Source organism: Macaca mulatta, chromosome 18 (assembly GCF_049350105.2).
Source record: "Macaca mulatta isolate MMU2019108-1 chromosome 18, T2T-MMU8v2.0, whole genome shotgun sequence".
NCBI lineage: Eukaryota > Metazoa > Chordata > Mammalia > Primates > Cercopithecidae > Macaca > Macaca mulatta.
The window spans coordinates 74,683,632-74,708,363 of record NC_133423.1 but is presented as its reverse complement, the minus strand read 5'-3'; the positions used below and the strand labels follow the sequence as shown (position 1 = coordinate 74,708,363).

The 24,732-nt window shown below is 44.5% G+C and overlaps 1 long non-coding RNA gene across 2 annotated transcripts in view; it reads right to left on the bottom strand.

Moving 5' to 3' along the window:
* Positions 1 to 21,013, bottom strand: part of LOC114673843 (uncharacterized) — a 47,381-nt gene extending 26,368 nt beyond the window's left edge. For both annotated transcript variants that reach the window (XR_013408209.1, XR_013408210.1), the window contains exon 1: positions 20,907 to 21,013. This is a non-coding gene — a long non-coding RNA (uncharacterized LOC114673843). The remainder of the gene's footprint in view (positions 1 to 20,906) is intronic.
* Positions 21,014 to 24,732: the final 3,719 nt, after the last annotated feature.

Genomic DNA, 24,732 nt, shown 5'->3' with positions numbered 1-24,732 from the left:
TGGATCACGAGGTCAGGAGATCCAGACCATCCTGGCTAACGTGGTGAAACCCTGTCTACACTAAAAATACAAAAACTAGCCGGGCGTGGTGGTGGGCGCCTGTAGTCCCAGCTACTCGGGAGGCTGAGGCAGGAGAATGGCGTAAACCCGGGAGGCGGAGCTTGCAGTGAGCCGAGATCACGCCACTGCACTCCAGCCTGGGCGACAAAGCGAGACTCTGTCTCAAAAAAAAAAAAAAAAAAAAAAATCTGCAGTGAAAATCCTTTTATAATATATCTTCAGTACATGTGGAAGTGCATTTATAGGTTCTTTTCATAGACAAATAGACAGGCATTTTTGTTTTTAAATAATATCAAATGGCTTTCCAAAAAGGCCGCATTGATTTCCGCTTCACCAAACATGGATAAGTTTTAGCCCCTACCGTGGGAAACAATGAAACAAAGCATTCAGAAAGCAAATTGGAAGAGATGCTAAAAAGAAAAGAAAAGAAAAAAAAAGGCCAGGCGCAGTGGCTCGCACCTGTAATCCCAGCACTTTGGAAGGCCGAGGCGGGAGGATCACGAGGTCAGGAGATCAAGACCATCCTGGGTAACATGGTGAAACCCCATCTCTACTAAAAATACAATAAGAAAAAAATAAAAAATAGCTGGGCGCGGTGGCGGGCGCCTGTAGTCCCAGCTACTTGGGAGGCTGAGGCAGGAGAATGGCGTGAACCCGGGATGTGGAGCTTGCAGTGAGCCGAGATCACACCACTGCACTCCAGCCTGGGTGACAGAGCGAGACTCTGTCTCAAAAAAGAAAAAAGATAAAATGAAGGAAGGGAGGAAGGGAAGGGAGGAAGGGAAGGGAGGGAGGGAGGGAGGGAGGGAAGAAGGAAAGATCTTTCAATCTTCCAGTTGGCTTTCAATGAGGCTTGGGGAGGGTATCTCTAGAAACGTGTAGGGGAGGTGGTTTTAGTGCAATATTTTCTTTTTCTTTTTCTTTCTTTTTCTTTTTTTTTTTTTTTTTTTTTGAGACGGAGTCTCGCTCTGTCACCCAGGCTGGAGTGCAGTGGCGCGATCTCGGCTCACTGCAAGCTCCGCCTCCCGGGTTCACGCCATTCTCCTGCCTCAGCCTCCCGAGTAGCTGGGACTACAGGCGCCCGCCACCACGTCCGGCTAATTTTTTGTGTGTATTTTTAGTAGAGACGGGGTTTCACCGTGTTAGCCAGGATAGTCTCAATCTCCTGACCTCGTGATCCGCCTGACCTCGTGATCCACTCACCTCGGCCTCCCAAAGTGCTGGGATCACAGGTATGAGCCACCATTCTCGGCTAGTGCAATCTTTTCTATAATTCCCAGAATAAAGCCACTAGAACTGAAGGAAGAAGTAAGCACAGTCCTCGCCCTATGTGAACTCATCTGGGAATTGGGTCTATTTGCGCACACCTCAGATGCTGGCATAAGAACCCTCTACTGAACCGGGCAGGTGCTCAACATGCAGGACCGGTCAGGAAGAGAACAGAGCAGGAGCACTCGGAAGGTGAGGTTTATGCCACAGGACACCAACTCTTAGGGTTGGCAGTTGTTTTTTTTCTTCCTCATCTTCTTATTTTTTAAATGAAATTCCATTTCTAGAAAGACTTTGAAATGCTTTACAGAATTAAAGCATAAAACACACAGCCACAAAACAGAACAAAACATGTTCTTTGCAGTAACATGGATGCAGCTGGAGGTCATTATCCTAAGAGAATAAACACAGAAATAGAAAACCAAATGCCGCATATTTTCGCTTATAAGTGGGAGCTAAATGTTGGGTACATACGAACACAAAGATGGTGACAATAGAAACTGGGATTTTGAAAGGAGGACGTGGGGAATGGGGCAAGGGTTGAAAAACTGTCAGTTACTGTGTTCACTACTTGAGTGATGGCATCATTAGAAACCCAAACCTCAGCACCATGCACTTTAGCCACGTAACAAATCTGCCCATGTACCCCTAGAATCTAAAATTTAAAAATAATAATAAGAAATAAGAAATAGGGCTGGGCGCGGTGGCTCACACCTGTAATCCCAGCACTTTGGGAGGCCGAGGTAGGCAGATCAAGAGTTCAAGACCAGCCTGGCCAATATAGTGAAACCCTGTCTCTACTAAAAATACAAAAAATTAGCCGGGCATGGTGGCGAGTGCCTGTAATCCCAGCTACTCAGGAGGCTGAGGCAGGAGAATCGCTTGAACCTGGGAGACGGAGGTTGCAGTGAGAGGAGATTATGCCACTGCACTCAAGCCTGGGCAACAGTGCAAGACTCCATCTCAAAAAAAAAAAAAGAAAAGAAAGAAAGAAAGAAAGAAGAAATAGGCCGGGCGTGGTGACTCATGCCTATAATCTCAGCACCTTGGGAAGCCAAGGCGGGCGGATCACCTGAGGTCAGGAGTTTGAGACCAGCCTGGCCAAAATGATGAAGCCCTGTCTCTACTAAAAATATAAAAAAATTGGCCGGGCATGGTGGTGGACGTCTGTAATCCCAGTTACTCGGGAGCCTGAGGCAGAACTGGTTGAACCCAGGAGGCAGAGGTTGCAGTGAGTTGAGATTGAGCCATTGCACTCCAGCCTGGGCAACAAGAGTGAAAGTCTATCTCAAAAAAAAAAAAAAAAGAAATAAGAAATAAATAAAGCATATGGCCAGGTGTGGTGGCTCACACCTGTAATCTCAGCACCTTGGGAGGCCAAGGTGGGCGGATTACCTGAGGTCAGGAGTTCGAGACCAGCCTGGCCAACATGGTAAAACTTCGTCTCCACTAAAAATACAAAAATTAGCCGGGCGTGGTGGCGGGTGCCTGTAATCCCAGCTACTTGGGAGGCTGAGGCAGAAGAATAGTTTGAACTTGGGAGGCAGAGGTTGCAGTGAGCTGAGATTGTGCCATTGCACTCCAGCCTGGGTGACAGAGCGAGACTCCGAATCAAAAAAAAAAAAAAGCATTAAAAAAAACCAAACAACTTTTTAAATGAAAACAAACAAAAAAACACTGAAAGACAGTACAAGAAAACTGGTAAATAACATCTTTAAACTCCCAGGTCCCCAGGGTCCCTGAGTTGTGGCCAATGAATAAAAAATGTCTCTCTAGGCTTCCTGGTAGCCAGGGCAAAGTGGACAGCATTTTAAAAAGTGAGTCTCTAGAGTAGAGGCCATTCATTATTCTAAGTAAAGTAACTCAGGAATGGAAACCCATATACCGTATGTTCTCACTTAAATTGGGAGCTAAGCTGTGGGTACACAAAGGCATCCAGCTTGGTATAACAGACAAAGGAGACACAGAGGGGGAGAAATAAAAACTATATATCAGGTACAGCGTACCTATTTGAGTGGCTGGTGCACTAAAATCTCAGACTTCACCACTATATAATTCATCCATGTAGCCAAAAACAACCTGTACCCCTAAAGCTATTGAAATAAATAGAAAGAAAAAAAAGGTGCTTGGAGTGCATTTAGCCACCAAAATATTAACTTGATAGAAATGAAACAAGCAAAGAAAGTGACCATGCAAAGTCCTCTTCTTTCAACTCTAGAATAAAAACCGAGCAGAAAAACAGATTGTGGCAACTCCTGCCACCTAAATTTTCTGAGCATAGAATCAGTTTCATAGTTAACTAACATTCTACAATAATATTATAGTTAATGGCTATCAATTTATTAACATATTATAATTATATTAATTATGGGATAGAATTATAAATAATTATATAATTTTCTGTAACTAGTTAATATTCAAACCAGAAACAAGAAAATATTTCCAAAAGCCTATTATGAATACTTAGAATATCTCATAGCAGGCAGTTGGAAGTGCTGTATTTTTTTTTATCTTTATAAGAAGAAAAAGGTATGTTGACAACTTCTCAGATTTCATTCTATAATTCCTAGCTACACTAGAAAACAAAGATGATTGACTGATTTTCCTAAAAGCCTTTTATTAGGTAGGGGGCATTATGCATACATTATTACCTTATTTAATAAAATGTCTGTTGTTCTGTTAGAAATTTTCTACTTATTATGATGTTATGATGGTGATACACACCATTTGGAAATGTGAATTTATTTTTATCCAAGAAATAAGAAGACATTTTCATGTTTGGAAATTTTTAAGAAAAGAGTCTAATTCACTTTGCAGACACCAAAACTTTTAAAACCTCTTCTCTTTCAGAAAGCTACCAAATGATTTTGCGTACATTGCAAACCTAATGTGTGAGCTCACGGGAGCACAACTTGCTAACCACAACATTGACAAATGACCACATAGAATGAAGTACAGCGATTGCATCTTTAAAATCAACTCTCTTGGCCGGGCGCGGTGGCTCAAGCCTGTAATCCCAGCACTTTGGGAGGCCGAGACGGGCGGATCACGAGGTCAGGACATCGAGACCATCCTGGCTGACACGGTGAAACCCCGTCTCTACTTTAAAAATACAAAAAAAAAAAAACTAGCCGGGCGAGGTGGCGGGCGCCTGTAGTCCCAGCTACTCGGGAGGCTGAGGCAGGAGAATGGCGTGAACCCAGGAGGCGGAGCTTGCAGTGAGCTGAGATCCGGCCACTGCACTCCAGCCTGGGTGGCAGAGCGAGACTCCGTCTCAAAAAAAAAATAAATAAATAAAATAAAATCAACTCTCTTGTATTTAACTGGTTTAAGTGACTTTTAGTTCTTGGCAAGCAAGTGGTCCCAGAATAAGGTGGGGTTAGTTCTAACATCCTTGTTAAGTTCAACATCCTTTGGGGTTCAATCCAAGAATGTGTCCTTCTCTCTAGGAAGTAAGCAATATTTCAGTCAGTATTTTATTTTTTCTTTTCTTTTCTTCTAAAGCAGACCTGACAGATGAGACATCCTGGTTTTCCTGTTCAGACAGGGCCTGTATCAGAGCCCATGACTTTAGAGACCTGCTCGTCTGTGGGCAGGAACTCTTCAGTTCCCAGATGCATCCCTTTGTCACGCTCGAGGGTGCCACCCTTTCCGCCCTGCAGCCTCAGCCACTCCTCACTGGGCAAAAGACTTATCACCGGTGTCCGTGCTGTGACCCTGGACTGTAGTTTCAGCTGCGTTTAAGCCAACTGCTCCGTGCCTTTTAACACCATTATGAAAACTCTTCCTCAGTGTGGGAGAGCACACAGAGGGACTTCACACTGCGGCTGCCATTTTCTAAGGTCTGGTTAATATCTCTGGCCCAGACCTGGGAAGAGTATGCTTTGGCACTGAATTTAAATGACAGTTTCTTTTCTTTCTTTTCTTTTTTGAGATGGATTTTTTGCTCTTGTCGCCCAGGCCGGAGTACAATGGTGTGATCTCGGCTCACTGCAACCTCTGACTCCCGGGTTCAAGCAATTCTCCTGACTCAGCCTCCCAAGTAGCTGGGATTACAGGTGCCCGCCACTACGCCCAGCTAATTTTTGTGTTTTTAGTAGACAGGGGGTTTCACCATGTCAGTCAGGCTGGTCTCAAACTCCTGACCGCAGGTGATCCACCCACCTTGGCCTCCCAAAGTGCTGGGATTACACGCGTGAGCCATTGCACCCAGCAGACGATTTCTTTATTAAATATAAAACACTGGACTAAGCCATCCCTACCAAGTAGACTTGTAGCCACAGTCTACTGCTTGAAAGGTGAGAAAGAGGAAAAGGGATGCACACCGCAAATGCAATAGAAGCAAACCCAACAAAAACTGGAAAACGGCCACAGCATTCTACCTTTTACAAAATATGCTCATAGACAAAGTGATGAATTGGAGTGGAGATAGGCAAAGATTTATGGAAGGGACGGGGTTTGACTTACAGGCTTTTGACAGCCTTCACAGCAATGATTCTCAAACATCTGCATTCCTAAGAATCGCTTGGGGCCCCCAAGAAGATCCTAACTTTGTAAGTCTACTCTGACAATCCGCCTGGATTTCTCACCAGTTCACCCAGTTGAGGCTAATGCCAGAGTTCACGGGCCAGCCTCCAAGACTCTGCTGCCCAGCAGTGCTTTTCAACCTGGGAAGCTTTGAGAAACCTGCACAGCAAACCAATTATATTAGACAAATGTACCTATGTTTTGCATGTTCTTGTGCAGCTGAGGTTGAGACTCCCTACTGCAGAGGCATTTGAAGCAAAGGGAGTAGGCTGAGCCAAGGCCGGGAGGAGGGTGGGAGCAGTGAGTGTTTGAGAACTCAGTCACAGGGAAGTAGCATGGCTAGAATGACCCACTCACCGTGGGAGTTGTATTTTAACTCATATTACGGGGCAAAGACAAGTAAGAACTCGTGGACTGTGTACCAGAAAAAAAAAAAAAAAAACTATCCTCACCTAAAGCATTACTAGGAAATGTATGACCCACTTACCAGTGGGACACAAACAATTTCTCGATTTGTATGTAAGGGGCATTTGTCTGGGGCACAAATGAGTGTATCAGTTCGGTGTGAGGCTTCCCGTTGAGGTTAAACTTCTTGGTCAGCCTGGATCTTTGGCAGTCATTCTGAGAATGAGAACGCAGCAGGCAGAAAGCTCAGCATTGCACAGCACATTCCGATATAGTGACTAGCTTATATCGGTTTATTTTCCAAAATAGACTTTGCAATAATATGTGAATCAATTACTATGAAATGAGACTTTTCTGCATAGATACCTAGCACAGAGAATCAATATCTTAAAAGGAATGACCTAAAATGACAGTTTTCTTTTTTTAGAGACAAGTTCTTACTATGTTGCCCAGGCTGGTTTCAAAGTCCTGGCCTCAAGTGATCCTCCTGCTTCAGCCTCCCGAGTGGCTAGGATTACAGGAACAGCCACTGCACCCCATGGCAATTTTCTTATCTACCACTTTCCTGCTTTTATATAACCCCAGAATGGAGACTAATTGGTCACGTGAAGTCCATTTTTAACATAGTTACTAGTACTATTAATTCTCAGTTAGGAGCCCAGCACAGTGGCTCACACTTGTAATCCCAGCACTTTGGGAGGCCAAGGTGGTCAGATCACTTGAGGTCAGGAGTTCAAGACCAGCCTGATCAACATGGTGAAACATTGTCTCTACTAAAAATACAGAAAATTAGCCAGGCGTGGTGGCGCCTGCCTGTAATCCCAGCTATTCGGGAGGCTGAGGCAGGAGAATCACTTGAACCCAGGAGGAAGAGGCGGAGGTTGTGGTGAGTCGAGATCGTGCCATGGCACTCCAGCCTGGGCAACAGAGTAAGACTGCATCTCAAAAAAAAAAAAAAAAAAAAAGGCCGGGCGCAGTGGCTCCTGCCTGTAATCCTAGCACTTTGGGAGGCCGAGGCAGGTGTTAAGGTCAGAAGTTTAAGACCAGCCTGGCCAACATGGCGAAACTCCATCTCTACTAAAAATACAAAAATTAGCCAGGTGTGGTGGCATGGACCTGTAATTCCAGCTGCTTGGGAGGCTGAGGCAGGAAAATCTCTCGAACCCAAGAGGTGGAGGTTGCAGTGAGCCGAGATTGCGCCACTGCACTCCAGCCTGGGAGACAGAATGAGATTCTGTCTTCAAGGAAAAAGAAAAATCTCAGTTATGGTCTTAAAGTCTGAGAGGCCAGTTCCTATACAAGAAAAAGATGGTGATCATCTGTGTCATGAAAAGATCCTCAGACGCACTAGCCTGTGGACAGACACCTTGCTGCAATCAACCTTTACAGCAATGAGTTTCCTCTACAACCAACCTCAAGATTTCTCTCTAGATACTTTATAAAAGAATGAGATTTGAACAATAAGGAAGGAAACTGCAGATCCTGAATTTTCCAGGACAATTTAGATGTTAATCGATTTTGTCTATAGGTATTGATATTGGTACACATGCAACCCAGCAAAAAACGTCCCTTGTCAGACCAAGTGTCCTGGTTTTTAGTTCAGAGGCATCGTGTTCTTCGTCTCCTCAAATCACTGCTGCTTCCTCCGCTCTCACCTGGAAATCTATGTCGATTTTCCTACAGATTATAATGTGCTCATCTAACTAGTCTCCAGATTCATCTGCCCTGCTCCTCCCTGCTTTAAAACAGCTCACGGGACGGCTGATCGTATTTATATATGTGCGTGTAGACTTAGGTGTGCATACATATCAGAAATTACATGAGCTTTCTGTGGCCCAAGAGGTGAAATTATTTTGAGCTAACCACTCCATTTTCCCTCCTCTCCTCACACCATTTCTCTATCTGTGGAAGCCCAGAGTGATTGCGTAGGATTTCTATTAATTCTCCAGCGGAGACTTTAAGCCTGGGGTCTTGTTAGCCTTTGGGTTCCTGCTTCTAGATATGATGCTTCTATTCTGTATCATGTTGATTTGGACCTAAACCCAGTCCCTTCTTCCATGTACACCCACACATACACACTCACACTCACACATGCATGCAGGCCAAATGACTCCATACATTCAGGATGTGGGGTACAAGGAGAAAAGTAGATGTCAAAAGCACCCAAAAGCAGTCTGCATAAAATGGTTCTTAAACCGGCCGGCACGGTGGCTCACACCTTTAATCCTAGCACTTTGGGACACCAAGGCAGGTGGATCACCTGAGGTCAGGAGTTCGAGACCAACCTGGCCGACATGGCGAAACCGCATCTCTGCTAAAAATACAAAAATTAGCCAGGCATGGTGGTGAGCTACTCGGGAGGCTGAGGAAAGGAGAATTGCTTGAACCTGGGAGGCGGAGCTTGCAGTGAGCAGAGATTGCACTACTGCACTCCAGCCTGGGTGACAGAGCAAGACTCCATCTCAAAAAAAAAAAAAAAAAAAAGAATAAATAAATAATAAGAAAGAAATTAACTTTACACATTGCAGTTCTCTCTCTCTCTCTATATATATATGTATATATATATATGGGGGTGGAAGGAAAGGAGACTTTATTTACATGTAGAAGATGAGGTGACACTTGGCCAAACTGAACATTTGGAGTAGAAGATGTCAATAAGAAAGTAAGCTCCTGGATCCCTCCCCTAAAATTCTCAGCAATATTGGTGCTTGTAGGGAAGTACTAAATTCTCTGCATCTGGTAAGATGAGGGCTACGGGTACATTTAGACAATTTTTAAAAGAAAGGGTGGTTGAACTGGAGGCAGAAACACTTGAAATTTGAAACCTCAAATTCCAAAACTACAACAAAAGAAGACACAACCACAGCGACCCAGAGCTGATGCAATGAGAATTCACAGGATAATAGAAATATCCCAAGCCAGAAAGCCAACTTTTCTGTATCTGAAATGTTACTACATGCTCTCTGCAGCAATTTTCCTCAAGTTGAATTTGGGTGAAAGGTTTATAATCCAGGAAAATCCTATATGCAGTTATATTGCCAATAGTTTAGAAATTTTAAAGCACATCCCTACATGTTTATCTTATTTGATTCTCCCAACATCTTCCTAAGTATCTCTCGGGCGTTGGTTACCACTAAACCATGCTGCCTATTTCAGGAGCTGGGGCTTTGCTTCCTCCACCACGGAGCCTCTGGTGTCAGTTATCCTGCCCTGTTTGGGGTGCCCCTGTGGGAAAAGTCTGGGGCCTTTATCTATAGGATGAACCATGGACAGTAGGCAGGCAGCTGGAGGAACAGCTGCCTTGACTCGAATAGCACAGAAGGGCGATACTCTCTAACGCAGAGCCTGCCACCAGGGGTGCTGTAGGGGAGAAAATACTCTTTTCCTTACCCATTGCTAGGTCCATGGCTGAGGCACCTATAGCAAAAGACAGATTATCAAGAGAAAAGCATACCAATTTATTTACATTTCATGTAACACAAGAGCCTTTGGAAACCAAGGCTCAAAGAAACAGGAAAATGTGTTTTTATGTTAGGCTTGATGAAGAGGGGAGAGTGGAGGAGAGGTGTGATGGGACAAAGGGAGTGTGATGTAATAGTAATAAACTAGAGGGAACTTAGCAAGGCCAGTTTACTCAGATTCTTCTCTGTGTCCCTGCCTGTTCATTGATAAGGATTCTTTGGCCTATAATTCCAAAGAATTCCAGCGTGGTGGTGACTCACGCCTATAATTCCGGCAATTTGGGAGGCCCAAGTGAGCAGATCACTTGGGCCCAGGAGTTCGAGATCAACCTGGGCAACATAGGGAGACCACTGTCTCTACAAAAAAATATAAAAATTGGCCTGGCATGCTGGCATCTGCCTGTCGCCTCAGCTACCTGGGAGACTGAGAGGTGGGAGGATCACTTGAGCCCAGCACGTCAAGGCTGCAGTGATTGTGCCACTGCACTCCAGCCTGGGCGACAGAGCAAGGCAGCAAGGACTTATCTCAAAAGAAAAAAAGAATGCTGCTTTTCTCTGGGTGTAGAAAGGCCACCTCTCACACGAGGATCTTGTGACCCACTCCAGAGGAAGGTCAGAGAATTCTTTTATGGCCTTCTTCAGGGGACAATGGCAGAGAAGACCGGAGAGTGAACTTCCTTCTTCAGTTCTCTCAAACATCAAGGTGCCATATTTTGGGGTAGTCTGTCCCAAGCCCCCAAACTGCACACAGCGCCTAGCATGGGCCTGGCGTGGAAGACTTCCATCTGCTTGACTCTTTCGCTGTCTCTATTTGTATCAGCATCTCTCATCACCAGCCCCGACTGTCTCCAAAGCCAGGACACCCCATCTTTCTCTTCCTCACCCTTGCAGCACTGGTGACCTTTCTGGTGACCTTGGCCTCATCACCCTCATCCCCTCACCTCACTTCCCTGCTGGGCTGAGTCTGCCAACTCCTCACTTCTCTCGTCATCCTATTTTTAAGGCATAAACCCTATGACTTGCTGCTCCATTCCCTCTTTTGATTTCAAAAGTATACTTTGAGGCCAGGTGCAATGGCTCACGCCTGTAATCCAGACACTTTGGGAGGCTGAGGCAGGAGGATCACTTGAGGTCAGGAGTTTGAGATCTGCCTGGGCAACATGGTGAGACCTCATCTCTATAAAAAACAAAACAAAACAAAAAAATCGCCAAACATGGTGGTACGCACCTGTAGTCCCAGCTACTTAGGAGGCTGGGGCAGGAGGATCCCTTGAGCCAAAGAGTTTGAGGCTGCAGGGAACTATGACCTTCCCATTGTGCTCAGCCTGTGCAAGAACAAGACCTTGTCTCTCAAAAGAAAAAAAAATGTACTTTGAAAGCAAAACCAATGAGCAAGACAAATGTCTCTTTCCCTGCCCTTTTGCCATCACACTCCTTGTGGTTCTCAAGGTCTATGGGCATCTCTGACTGAACCCGGAAGAGGATGCACAAAGAAGCGAGGAGGAGGAAAGCACACAACATCATGGTCTGGCTCCATACAGGTGAGATTTATTACCTGCATTTGCATATGAGGACACTGGGATGGAGATTTGCAAGTGACTTGTGCAAGTACAGTCAGGCCATCAGCGGCAGCACCGCTGGAAATGGACCTTCCAACCCATGCAGGGAGGCAGGGAGGGAGCTTTTACTGTATCGGGTGGCTGCTCAGAAGCCCACAAGGATTGGCTAACATATTCTGGATGTATAACCCTAACTCCATCATCGACTTTATGACATGTCAATAAGATCAAAGCAGCAGGCAGGCCGAGTGCAGTGGCTCATGCCTGTAATCCCAGTACTTCGGAAGGCCAAGGCGGGAGGGTTACTTGAGCTCAGGAGTTTGAGACCGAGCATGGTGGTACACACCTGTAGTCCCAGCTACTTGTGGCTGAGGTGGGAGGATCACTTAAGCCCAGCAGATCAGGGCTGCAGTGAGCTGTGACCATGCCATGGCACTCCAACCTGGATGACAGAGCGAGACCCTGTCTCAAAAACAAAAAGCAAAAAAAAAAAAGCTCTACAAATAATTCACCATGTTAGTATAATATTTATGCTTTACCAAGCGCATCACCATCCATCACCTCATTTATCCTTATGAAATCTCCATGACACAGATGTTATTCCCATTTTATAGGTGAAGAAATTGAGGCTCAGACAAGGTCATGAAACTGGGAATTTGCATAATCGAGAATTAAAGACTGTTCTTGTCTTTGAAAGTGGAGGTCATTCTCCTGCATTTGGCTGCTCTGAAATCCTTTTTTGTTGTTGTTGTGGACAGAGAGTCTCACTCTGTCACCCAGGCTGGAGTGCAGTGGGGCGATCTCAGCTCACTGCAGCCTCAACCTCTCAGGCTCAAGTGATCCTTCCACCTCAGCCTCTCAATTAGATAGAACTACAGGTGCACCCCACCAAGCCTGGCTAATTTTTGTATTTTTTTGTAGCGACAGGTTTTTGTCATGTTGCCCAGGCTGGTCTTGAACTCCTGGGCTCAAGTGATCCTTCCACCTTGGATTCCGAAAGTGCTAGGATTACAGGCCTGAGCCCCTGTGCCTGGCCTGCTCTGAAATCCTTCATGATTGACCATCCCTACATCTCTTGGGGTTGTGGGTCATTGTGGCACAAGTAGCTTTAACTCAATTGCTCCATGACTCTCAACAACTAAACAGTGTTGTAGGTTTGCTTTCTATATGCCCCAGTTCACTTTATCGCACCTCGCAGTCAGAGACCATTTGTCTAACCCAGGCCAAACATCTTTCAAATGGGTGTTTGTTCTTAATGGCAATTCTATATGAAGGAAAAATTTGGATAGATTGTTCCCTGCTGCTACTGGAAAAGTGCTTGCCATAGATGCCTTAGTATTAGACGTGGCATGAGAGCCTGTGTCAGTTAGGATATAGAGAGTCACAATTAAGAGGAAAGGTAACTAGACCCGGTTGAAACTATAACACAATTTTATTGGTTCTTCTAAGTGCCAAGTTTACAAACCACGTAACCCTCAGGTATGGAATTATCTGGACATTTATGACACAATCAGGGCTTGTGGACTCCATTCATTATTTCTACCCTCTTCCAAGTATTTGGTTTCTCCATTGTTCTGGCCTCTGTCCTAGTGGTGCAATGGACACATCAGTTCCTGTTTCCACATCTGTGCATACCTTGTCTGAAGGAAATGAGATCAGTTTTGTCCCAGAGGTCTAGGCTAAGCCATGAGTTTTATTCTTAATGGACTCGTGGAGTGCCATGCTGGAACCAGTCATCAAGGCCAAGGCCATGGATGCACCAATTGACTTAGCCCAGGTCTGCATTCACCCTTCGAAGCCAGGGTGAGTATCACCTTTTCCTGAACCATATGGTCCCCCAAATGGAAAACATACACTGTTGGAAAGGAGAAAGGAGGAATGGCTATTGGGGAGGGAACACCAAGTGTCTACCACTGCAGAGCTTCCCACCCCACATGCCCAGGCATGTGGAGTGACTGGGTTAAGATATGCTGAGATCACAGCAGGCCTTGGAGCTCACACAAGGCTGGAACAGCCAGAGTACCCAGTGAGATCTCCATCCTTGAGCCATTGTATAGGCTGTACAAACATGTCTACTTTCTAAGCCTGCCATGATAAGAAAGAATTGGCAAGTACTATGCTACTGAGCCATTTTGATGGTTCTTATGCCATGAAAATAGTTTCACAGTAATAGCCTCAGGCAATCTTCTCCTGACAGTAGTACTTTTATAAACTATCTTCAATTTCCATTTCTAGAAAAGGTTGTGGAAAAACTAGTTTGGATAGCACCTAATCTCTGAGTCTCAACATAGGGTAAAGTATAGCTTTGACATCAAGAATCGATTGAGTGCGCTTCACCAACCTTCCCCGTAAGCAGGTTTGGGAATTATCCAGCTAAGTTTAATTGGAGATGATACTGGAATCTAGCCCTCTAGCTCCCCTAGACCAGGGTTTCTTATTTGGAGGTCTCAGAGATAAGCACTCAGCCCTCAACCTGGCTTCCCTCGTAGAGCTTTGGTTCCCAAGGTCTGAAAACAAAATGTAGGATGAGGAGAAAGGATATATCCCTCCCCAATATCTCAAGCTGGTCCAACTCTTAAAGTTACAAAAATGATGTATCCAGAGTTTTTCCAGGGCTGACCTGAAGCTTGGTTGTAGGGAACTCTTGAACTTACATTGAAAATGAGGGCGGGGCATGGTGGCTGGCCGGGCGCGGTGGCTCAAGCCTGTAATCCCAGCACTTTGGGAGGCCGAGACGGGCGGATCACGAGGTCAGGAGGTCGAGACCATCCTGGCTAACACAGTGAAACCTCGTCTCTACTAAAAAATACAAAAAAAAAAAAAAAAAAAAAAAAAAAAAAAAAAACCTAGCCGGGCGAGGTGGTGGGCGCCTGTAGTCCCAGCTACTCTGGAGGCTGAGGAAGGAGAATGGCATAAATCCAGGAGACGGAGCTTTCAGTGAGCTGAGATCCGGCCACTGCACTCCAGCCTGGGCGACAGAGTGAGACTCCGTTTCAAAAAAAAAAAAAAAAGAAAAGAAAATGAGGACATAGGAGGAAAGGGAAAGAAGGGGCTAGCCAAAGTCCTTTCCTTTCCATCTTTTCACCCAGGCCTTTAGCAGGTGATTGGGGCCTGGCTCTTTCTTTTACTTTCCCCTTCACCCTGCCTTCATTTTAGAGATCCTCAGTGTAAAATCTAGAGAATATAGCAGTCTGAAGTAAGATGTGTGTTGAGAAATGCTAGGTGGCTCATACCTGTAATCCCAGCACACTGGGAACCGAGGTGGGAGGATCACCTGAGCCCAGGAGTTCAAGACCAGCCTGGGCAACATAGCAAGACCCCATCTCTGCAAAAATTACAAAAAATTAGTGGGGCTTGATGGAGCATGCGTATGGTCCTAGCTATTCAAGAGGCTGAGGCAGGAGGATCACTTGAGTCCAAGAGTTCAAGGCTGCAGTGAGATATGGTGGCACCACTGCACTAGGCAACAGAGCAAGACCCCATCTCATAAGAAAAGAAGTGAAGAGGCTCTGCACAATTGCTCACACCAGTAATCCTAGCACTTTGGGAGGCCGAGGTAGGCAGATACATTGAAGTCAGGAGTTCAAGACCAGCCTGGCCAGATGGCAAAACTCCATCTGTACTAAAAGTACAAAATTAGCCAGGCTTGGTGGCACACATCTGTAATCCCAGCTACTCAGGAGGTTGAGGCAGGAGAATCACTTGAACCCAGGAGACAGAGGTTGCAGTGAGCCCACATTGCACCACTGCACTCCAGCTTGGATGACAGAGCAAGACTCCATCTCAAAAAAAAAAAAAGTAAAGAAAAAAAATCTTAGTTACTTGTATGTAGTGTTTCCCCTGTTCTAGGAAAAATAAAACATGTATCTATGCATAAGCAATGAAACAGAAAGTGTGTAATTTAGGTGATTCCACATCTAAGTTAAATGTGCCTATCTTTCCACTGAAAACTGCTATTGCACAATATAAAGCCAAGTGGTAAAAATTCATGTGAATAATCTTAAATTGTAGTTTTTCTCTAGTTAAAACAATTTTAAATACCAAACAGAAAACACCAAGACAAATTGGCAGAGAGGAAAAAGACATTTGAGTACCTTTAATGCTACTGTTTTTTGTGTTTTTGGAAGGGGCTATATATGTGTACTTTGCCCTGGGCCCTGCGAATTCCAGAGCTGGCCCAGGGCTGAGCTTAGACACCTGCATTGGAAAACCACTGCCAGAAGATTCAGGTGCACAACCAGAGCTGGGGATCTTGGGTCTATTTCAAAGGCTTCAGAGTCCTCTACCCCTACCTGCCCGCTTCACTGCACACCTGGCCCCTCTCCACCTTTGCCTAAGGCAGTCCTGAACTCAAAGTATTCTGCCTTGCATAGCTGTAGCTCTCTCTCAAATAAGACTTACCCTATGTGTTTAATTTTTATTTTTTTATTTTTATTTTTTTGAGACAGAATCGCTCTGTTGCCCAGGCTGGAATGCAGTGGCACAATCTCAGCTCATTGCAACCTCCACCTCCCAGGTTCAAGCAATTCTCCTGCCTCAGCCTCCCAAGTAGCTGGGATTACAGGCACGCATCACCACACACAGCTAATTTTTGTATTTTTAGTAGAGACGGGCTTTCACCATGTTGGCCAGCCTGGTCTCCAACTCCTAGCCTCAAGTGATCTGCCCACCTCAGCTTCCCAAAGTGCTGGGATTACAGATGTGAACCACCACGCCTGGACAAATGTACTTAATATTAAAGCCTACACTTGCCCAGCTGCTCTGAAACGACAGCTCAGTTTTAAAAGCACTACGTCCTGACGGCAGGTGTTACACGTTTTTATTCCTTGAAGTAACAGGCTCTTTTCTCTCGGTTTCCAAATGCTCCTTGACTTCTCAACTAAGTGTACATTGACACAATCACAGTCACTTTCCTAATCAACTCCTAATCGCAGTGGTGCGATCTCAGCTTACTGTAACCTCCACCTCCCGAGTTCAAGCGATTCTTCTGCCTCAGCCTCCCAAGTAGCTGGGATTACAGGCATAGGCCACCAGGCATAGGCCACCATGCTCGGCTCATTTTTGTATGTTTAGTAGAGATGGGGTTTCACCATGTTGGCAAGGCTGGTCTCAAACTCCTGGCATCAAGTAATCCATCCGTCTTGGCCTCCCAAAGTGCTGGGATGGCAGGCATGAGCCAAGCCACCGTGCCTGGCTGACTGTCCTTTTCTCTGGACAGAAATGTCATCCCAAAAGTTTCAAATCACCCTATTGATGGTTTCGCCCAAAGAAACCAATCATTTCATCATTCTGAGATCCCCTCTACTGAACCTTTTTATTTGCATTTTCTTCTATGGCAAACCTTTCACCTAGGCTTAGGATGAGAGGTATCTTACAGAACTTTCACTGATTTCAAATAGCCTACACTGTTACTAGATCTGTATGTATTATTTATGTCCTTAGAAAGTTAGAGCTTTCAGAGGGCTAAGATATCATCTAATCCAACTCTATGCTTTACTGGTAAAAAAACTAGCTCAAAGAAGTTAGTTTGCTCCTAGCCACCCAGCTAGTATTATGCTGGCCTAGTGCTATACTTAGGTCTTCCGGAGCTAAGTTCAGTTCTCTTCCTTCTGTATCAGGGGGCAGCTTCGTTTGCTGCATATCAAAATCACAAAAAGCTGATTGAGACTTCTTCAGAGTGTTCTACTTGCGTGAGCCCAGAGGGAGAAGGAGAAAGCAAATTGGAGGCTCTGGGTGGTCAGCCCTGTAGTAATTAAGAACTGGTGTTGGGCTGGGCACGGTGGCTCATGTCTATAATCCCAGCACTTTGGAAGGCTGAGGCGGGCGGATCACAAGGTCAGGGGTTTGAGACCAGCCTGGCCAACATGGTGAAACCCTGTCTCTACTAAAGATACAAAAAATTAGCCAGGCGTGGTGGCACATGCCTGTAATCCCAGCTACTCGGGAGGCTGAGGCAGGAGAATCACTTGAACCCGGGAGGCGGAAGTTGCAGTGAGCTGAGATTGCGCCATTGCATTCCAGCCTGGGTGACAGGGCAAGACTCCATCTCAAAAAAAAAAAAAAAAAAAAAAAAAAAAAAGGCCTGGTGTTATTTTTAGTGTTGTAGGAATGATGCCAGTGGTGAAAAAAAAAAAAGCACACTGCTTAGTTTCAGGGATGATGATGACCTCATCATCTCTATAACAGCCACCACCATCCCCAGCCTACAGCCCTCGCCTGAAGCCCTCACACTACTTCCTTGTATAACATCATAGGAGAGAAGTAAAGACAGGATTTGCTGCTGCTGTTTTAAGAAACTGGAGAAATGCAGACTAGAGGTGATGGAAATAGGCAAGGCCAGGACCCAGCAGGACCAGTTCAGAGGCGGACTTGGGGACAGTCATCTCCCAGGCAGCAGGTGGAAACCAGAGTCAGAACCTGAGCCAGGTAGATTTGCTCATCTAAGAGCCAACAATAACATGCATTTGTAGATCAATCAGCTTTGCTCTAAAACTCTAAAGAGTTTCTACATTGTTACTTCATTTAATCCTCAACAACCTTGAAATTTAGGTATCTGTTTTTTATACAATGAGAGATGAAGAAGCCCAGGTTTAGAGATGTCGAATGACTTGAGCAGCTACAGAAGTTCAGTTCTCTTTCCCCTGTTTCCCTAGTGATGTTTTTGTTTGTTTTTTTCTTGAGACGAAGTCTCACTGTTGTGCAGGCTGGAGTGCCGTGGCACAATCTCAGCTCACTGCAACCTCCGCCTCCCAGCTACAAGTGATTCTCGTGCCTCAGCCTCCTACTCATGCGTAGCTGGGACTACAGGCATGTGCTACCATACCTGGTTAATTTTTGTATTTTTAGTAGAGACAGGGTTTCGCTATGTTGGCCAGGCTGGTCTTCAGCTCCTGACCTCAAGTAATCCACCGGCATCAACCTCCGAAAGTGCTGGGATTACAGGTGTCAGTCACCGCACCTGGCTACCCAGTGGTTCTAAAATATCTCCCAATGCAATGTAAAAAATACATCAATTTTTATTTTTATTTTATTTATTTTTTATTTTATTTTATTTTTTTTTGAGACGGAGTCTCACGCTGTTGCCCAGGCTGGAGTGCAGTGGCGCGATCTCGGCTCACTGCAAGCTCCGCCTCCCGGGTTCCCGCCATTCTCCTGCCTCAGCCTCCTGAGTAGCTGGGACTACAGGCGCCCGCCACCGCGCCCGGCTAATTTTTTTTTGTATTTTTTTTTTTTAGTAGAGAAAAAAAAAATACAGGGGTTTCACTGTGGTCTCGATCTCCTGACCTTGTGATCCGCCCGCCTCGGCCTCCCAAAGTGCTGGGATTACAGGCTTGAGCCACCGCGCCCGGCCAATACATCAATTTTTAAAAATTCCAAATGTGGGAGTGTGACTCTGGAGGAGAGTTAAGGGAAATGTGCCTGGAAAGGGAAATAAAGCCCAAGGGCAAATATGAACCTGTTATTGAGAGTAAAAAGGATGAGAGGCCAAGGGCAGTGGCTCATGCCTATAATCCCAGCACTTTGGGAGGCTGAGGCGGGAGGATTGATTGAGCCCAGGAGTTTGAGACTAGCCTTGGCAATATAGAGAGACCCTGTCTGTACAACATTTTTTTTTTGAGATGGAGTTTTGTTTTTGTCACCCAGGCTACAGTGCCATGGTGCAATCTTGATTCACTGCAACCTCTGCCTCCCGAGTTCAAGCGATTCTCCTGCCTCAGCCTCCCGAGTAGCTGAGATTACAGGTACGCACCATCACGCCTGGCTGATTTCGTATTTTTAGTAGAGATGGGGTTTCTCCATGTTGGTCACACTGGTCTTGAACTCCCGACCTCAGGTGATCCCCACGCCTCAGCCTCCCAAAGTGCTGAGATTACAAGGGTGAGCCATTGCACCCAGCCTGTACAATTTTATTTACTTATTTATTTATTTATTTGCCAAGTGTGGTGGTGTGCACCTGTAGTCCCAGCTACTCAGGAGGATGAGGTGGGAGGATCACTTGAACCTGGGATGGTGAGGCTGCTGTGAACTATGATTGTTCAGCTTGGACAACAAGTGAAACCTTGTCTCAAAAAAAAAAAAAAAAAAAGGATAAGAGCTCAATTTTCCAAAAAAAATATCCATGCTATCTGACCTACCACCCTGGCTTAGTAAAGGGTATTGCCATTATGTTTCTAGCTCAGAGTTCGCAATCCACTGCCACAGCCCCAGTTACTATCACCCAAACCTGTCATCCAAGTGTCGTCTTCATGGACAGAATATGTTGCATTTAGCAGCCGCATTATGATAATAGAGTTCCCCGCAACGGAACTATTGTTACTTCCAGCATTAGACGCAGGCATTAATTTACATATACCTGCATACACATCACTGGAAACGAGCCTGAGTCCAGATTCTCCTTTTGCAGAGAGATTTGATAGGCCCTGGATGTGGATGCGGGGCTTCACATCCTGATACCCGGCATGATCATCCATAATGCACAATGTGGAAAATGCCCTTCAAGGAAACCGGGCTGTTGTGTGTGAACCTAGTGAGCAGGCATAGAAACAGGAAGGCTGAGATTAGAGCCTGCTCTATAGCGTTTTGATGTTTCCCCAGGCGCTGCTGAGGCTCTGAGAGCTGATCAAAGGTACCTCTGCAGGCTCAAATTAACACAGAGTTGGTGAATCAGGCCAGCACCTGCCTGCAAATGGCAGCATATTTCACCAAATCAAGTTAATCTTTTCATCAAGGCAGGAGGTAGCAATCCTTTCATAAAACTTTCACAAGTTAGGTTTATTCCTGTTATACCTTAACTTTCTGAAGGAAAAGCAATGAAGGGCCTGTTGAATTTTCCTCCCTTGGAGGTACGTATTTGTTTTAAAGCTGATCTTTACCTCATGGTGTATACCATTGAAGACCTCCAGCCCTAAAGAACTTGCCTTGTTTCAAAAATGGTGGAGGTTTTGGGGTTGAAAGAGAAGAACGGGGCCGGGCGCGGTGGCTGAAGCCTGTAATCCCAGCACTTTGGGAGGCCGAGACGGGCGGATCACTAGGTCAGGAGATCGAGACCATCCTGGCTAACACGGTGAAACCCCGTCTCTACTAAAAAATACAAAAAACTAGCCGGGCGAGGTGGCGGGCGCCTGTAGTCCCAGCTACTCAGGAGGCTGAGACAGGAGAATGGCCCGAACCCGGGAGGCGGAGCTTGCAGTGAGCTGAGATCCGGCCACTGCACTCCAGCCTGGGTGACAGAGCGAGACTCCGTCTCAAAAAAAAAAAAAAAAAAAAAAAAAAAAAGAGAAGAACGGGAAGGCATTGTCATAAATCTTCACTTTCCTTTTAATGCAGGTGGGATTTATAACTTCAAGTATTTGTATAAGAGCAGTGCCTCACCTCTATTTGGGGAAATATAGCTAAAAAGCCACAATTTTTGCAGAGAGAAAACAGAAAGGCACAACACAGAGTAAACTATAGCCACTAGGATAGATCGAAAGATTCTAACGGAGTTCAAATAAAAAACAGAAACTTACTTAAAAAAAAAAAAAAAAAAAGATACTAGCCTAAGGCTGCAGGCTCAGAAAACTGATACCTACAAAGGGAAATGAAATGCATTGAATAATAGATTAAGTGTTAAGTTAATACTTACGCAGAGACGCTTCAAAACAGATTTCTTGCCTTGGAGGAGTTCATTATTTCAGGCATTGGCTAGTCATAAGACTTAGGAAACCAAGAGGATGTGTCAGATCCTGCAAGTCTCTCCAAGAAGCAGATGTGGTCACAAGGAAATGGAATGGGGGAGGGGAGGGAGGAATTTGAGAGAGCAGAAAAATAAGTTGAGATATTTGGAAAATAGAGCTTGCATATGATCATCTGACAAAAAAAACCCCAAATTTTTATTGAACAATATAATAAAAATGGAGACAGTTCCAAGTTGTTTCATTTCGGGGATAGGGTGTGGAAAGAGTGTGAGCTCACAGAATCACCCCATGAGTGTGGGCCCCATTACAGCTGGTAACCACAGACAAGCTGAACTTTGTAGAGTCTCAGTTTTCTCAGCTACACAATGGGAATAACACATCCCATTAGGGTTGTGAGGACTAAATATGTATATATGGTATTCAATAAATACAATAATAATAAATAATAATTTAATATAAGGTGTTTGATAAATATATCTTTTCCTTCTCAAATTATCCAACACTTTCTTTATTATTATTATTATTATTATACTTTAAGTTCTAGGGTACATGTGCATAGCATGCAGGTTTGTTACATATGTATACTTGTGCCATATTGGTGTGCTGATCTAACACTTTCTTTCACTCAATACTGGGTTTACAGATGATACTGGAAAATAACACTACAATGGAAAGGGCTATTTTTATTTATCTATTTGTTTTTGAGATGGAGTCTCATTCTTGCCCAGGCCGGAGTGCAGTGGCATGATCTCCTCTCACTGCAACCTCCACCTCCCAAGTCCAGGCGATCCTCCTGCTTCAGCCTCCCAAGTAACTGGGATTACAGGCATGCACCACCGTGCCCTGCTAATTTTTGTATTTTTAGTAGAGACGAGGTTTCACCATGTTGGCCAGGCTGGTCTCGAACTCCTGGCCTCAAGTGATCTGCCCACCTTGGCCTCTCAAAGCACTGCATGAGCCATCATGCCTGGCTGGGCTATTTTTTTGTTTGAAGTTTCTTTTTTTTAATTTTATTTATTTATTTATTTATTTATTTTGAGACGGAGTCTCGCTCTGTAGCCCGGGCTGGAGTGCAGTGGCCGGATATCAGCTCACTGCAAGCTCCGCCTCCCAGGTTTACGCCATTCTCCTGCCTCAGCCTCCCGAGTAGCTGGGACTACAGGCGCCCGCCACCTCGCCCGGCTAGTTTTTTGTATTTTTTAGTAGAGACGGGGTTTCACGGTGTTCGCCAGGATGGTCTCGATCTCCTGACCTCGTGATCCACCCGTCTCGGCCTCCCAAAGTGCTGGGATTACAGGCTTGAGCCACCGCGCCCGGCCTGAAGTTTCTTATTTTTAGTTTTTCAATTAACAAAAGTATATATTTATGGTATACAACATGATGTTTTGATATATGTATACATTGTGAAATGACTGAATCAAGCTGTCAGAGAATTTAAAATAAATGATGTTCTAGATTGTATAGATTTTTTGTACAAGCAGGCTAGGGGAAAAAATGTTTTTTGTTTTCTTTTGAGACAGGGCCTTGCTCTGTTGCCCAGGTTGGAGTGCAGTGGTGCAACCATGGCTCACTGCAGCCTCAAACTCCTGGGCTCAAGCAATGCTCCTGCCTCAGCCTCCCAAGTAGTTGGGACTAAAGGTGCACGCCACCATGCCTGGCTAACTTTTTATTTTTTTGTAGACAAGATCTTTCTATGCTGCCCAGACCAGGAAGCCCCCATGCTTAGCTGGGAAAAGATGTTGACTAATGTCATACACGTTGGCTTTTCACAGAATCATTCAAGTAAATCAAATTTCAAAATGAAAATCAGGCTAGGCACAGTGGCTCACACTTGTAATCCCAGAACTTTGGGAAGCCGAGGCAGAAGGATTGCTTGAGCTCAGGAGTTTGGGACCAGCCTGAGCAACACAGCAAGACCTCATCTCTATAAAATTTTAAAAGCTAGGCCTGGTGGAGCTCACCTGTAGTCCTAGGTACTCAGGAGGCTGAGGCAGGAGGATCATTTGAGCCCAGGAGCTCAAGATTGCAATGAGCTATGACCATGTCACTGCATTAAAGCCTGGGTGACACAGCAAGATCCTGTCTCAAAACAATAACCACCACCACCAAAAAATCCCTGAAAATCACTGGGAAGAAATTAAAAGCAACAAAACATTAATAATCAGACTTGGTAACAAGTCAACAAGTTGTTTTGACTTGTTAAACAGGATAATTTTTTAAAAGAGGCATATGTAAAAATTTAATGTGTACCTTTTGTTGTGTTTCAACCTATTTACAGTCTCTGAAAGCCCTATCCTCATATTACAATTTATATGGAGAGAACTTATGCCTTTAGAGTATTAAAATATGTTACCAAAAATTTGAGACAAGATAGGACAATTGAATTTGTCCTAAGATCATAAGTTAAAATGATCTGATCAAATAAGAATATGTTCAAGTTTCAGTAATTTTCTTTATAAAGAAAATAGTTTGGAGGCTGGGCACAGTGGTTCACTCCTATAATCCCAACACTTTGGGAAGCCAATGTGGGTGGATCATTTGAGATCAGGAGTTCAAGACCCGCCTAGCCAACATGGTGAAACCCTGTGTCTACTAAAAATACAAAAAAACAGCAGGGCATGGTGGCACATGCCTGTAATTTCAGCTACTTGGGAGGCTGACACAGGAGAATCGCTTGAACCTGGAAGGCAGAGGTTGCAGTGAGCCGAGATCAAGCTACTGTACTCCAGCCTGGGTGACAGAATGAGACCCTGTCTCAAGAAGAAAAAAAAAAAAAAGTTTGGAATATTTTTTAAAAACAAGACAAGCTGACACTTCCTAGAGTAACAGTTTATCTTCTGAAATCCCTCCATGGTATTTTCCTTACCTGTATGTTAAATGTTTGTCTATAAACATGTCCCTTCTAAACCTGAGTAAATTTCCATCATTGGATTTGGTTTCCTTTGTAAGTCACCCACAGTGTGCTTCAAAGGTTGCACATTCTATTGATGTCTATAACACATTTCATTCAAAAACCCCGTTTCCTTGATATTTAGTTAAATCCCTGTACTACTTATTATTTTTATTCATTGATTTCTCATGCTTCCCTTCTTTGCCAGCTGTGCTATTGTAACCATTAACCCTAAGTTACTGCTCTTCTTTCAGCCACAAAGCGTTTATTGAACGTCTCTCTTTTCAGCCTCTGAATCATAAAACTCAGCCCAGAACATAGCCGTTTTTAATTAGAGGTCACGATTTTTGGAGGTTAAGACTTGACACATTCTCCTGTTAATGAGCTTAATGAGACCTAAAACTGATCTCTAAACATTGGTTTTTGCTCTCTGGCCAGTTTCCAGAGATAAATTTTACTTTTTGATTTAGTACAAATGAATATTTTGTATTCCTGCAGTGTTTTGGGGTCTATCACTCAGAGGCTTAGCTTTACATATGGTATGAGTTATGTGTATATAGTCCCAAATACCAAATTTATGCTAAACTCTAATTGAACAAGCTGACCTGGGTGACAAAATAATTCTACAGCAAATTACATTTCTGTAAGACAAATTACATTTCTGTAAGACTCTAATTTTCAGTCCTTCTGGCCAAACAAAAAGACTACAAAAACAATTTTGTTTTGTTTTTAGGTCTGGAAAAAGAATGGTCAACTCCCCATGTTCTGGATAAGGAGAGAAACAATGGCTGATTTAAAGAATTATTTAAGGCAATGGTTCTCAATCTTGTCTATGCATTGGAATGACTAAGAGATCTAAAAATTCCCAACTCGAGGCCACAGTA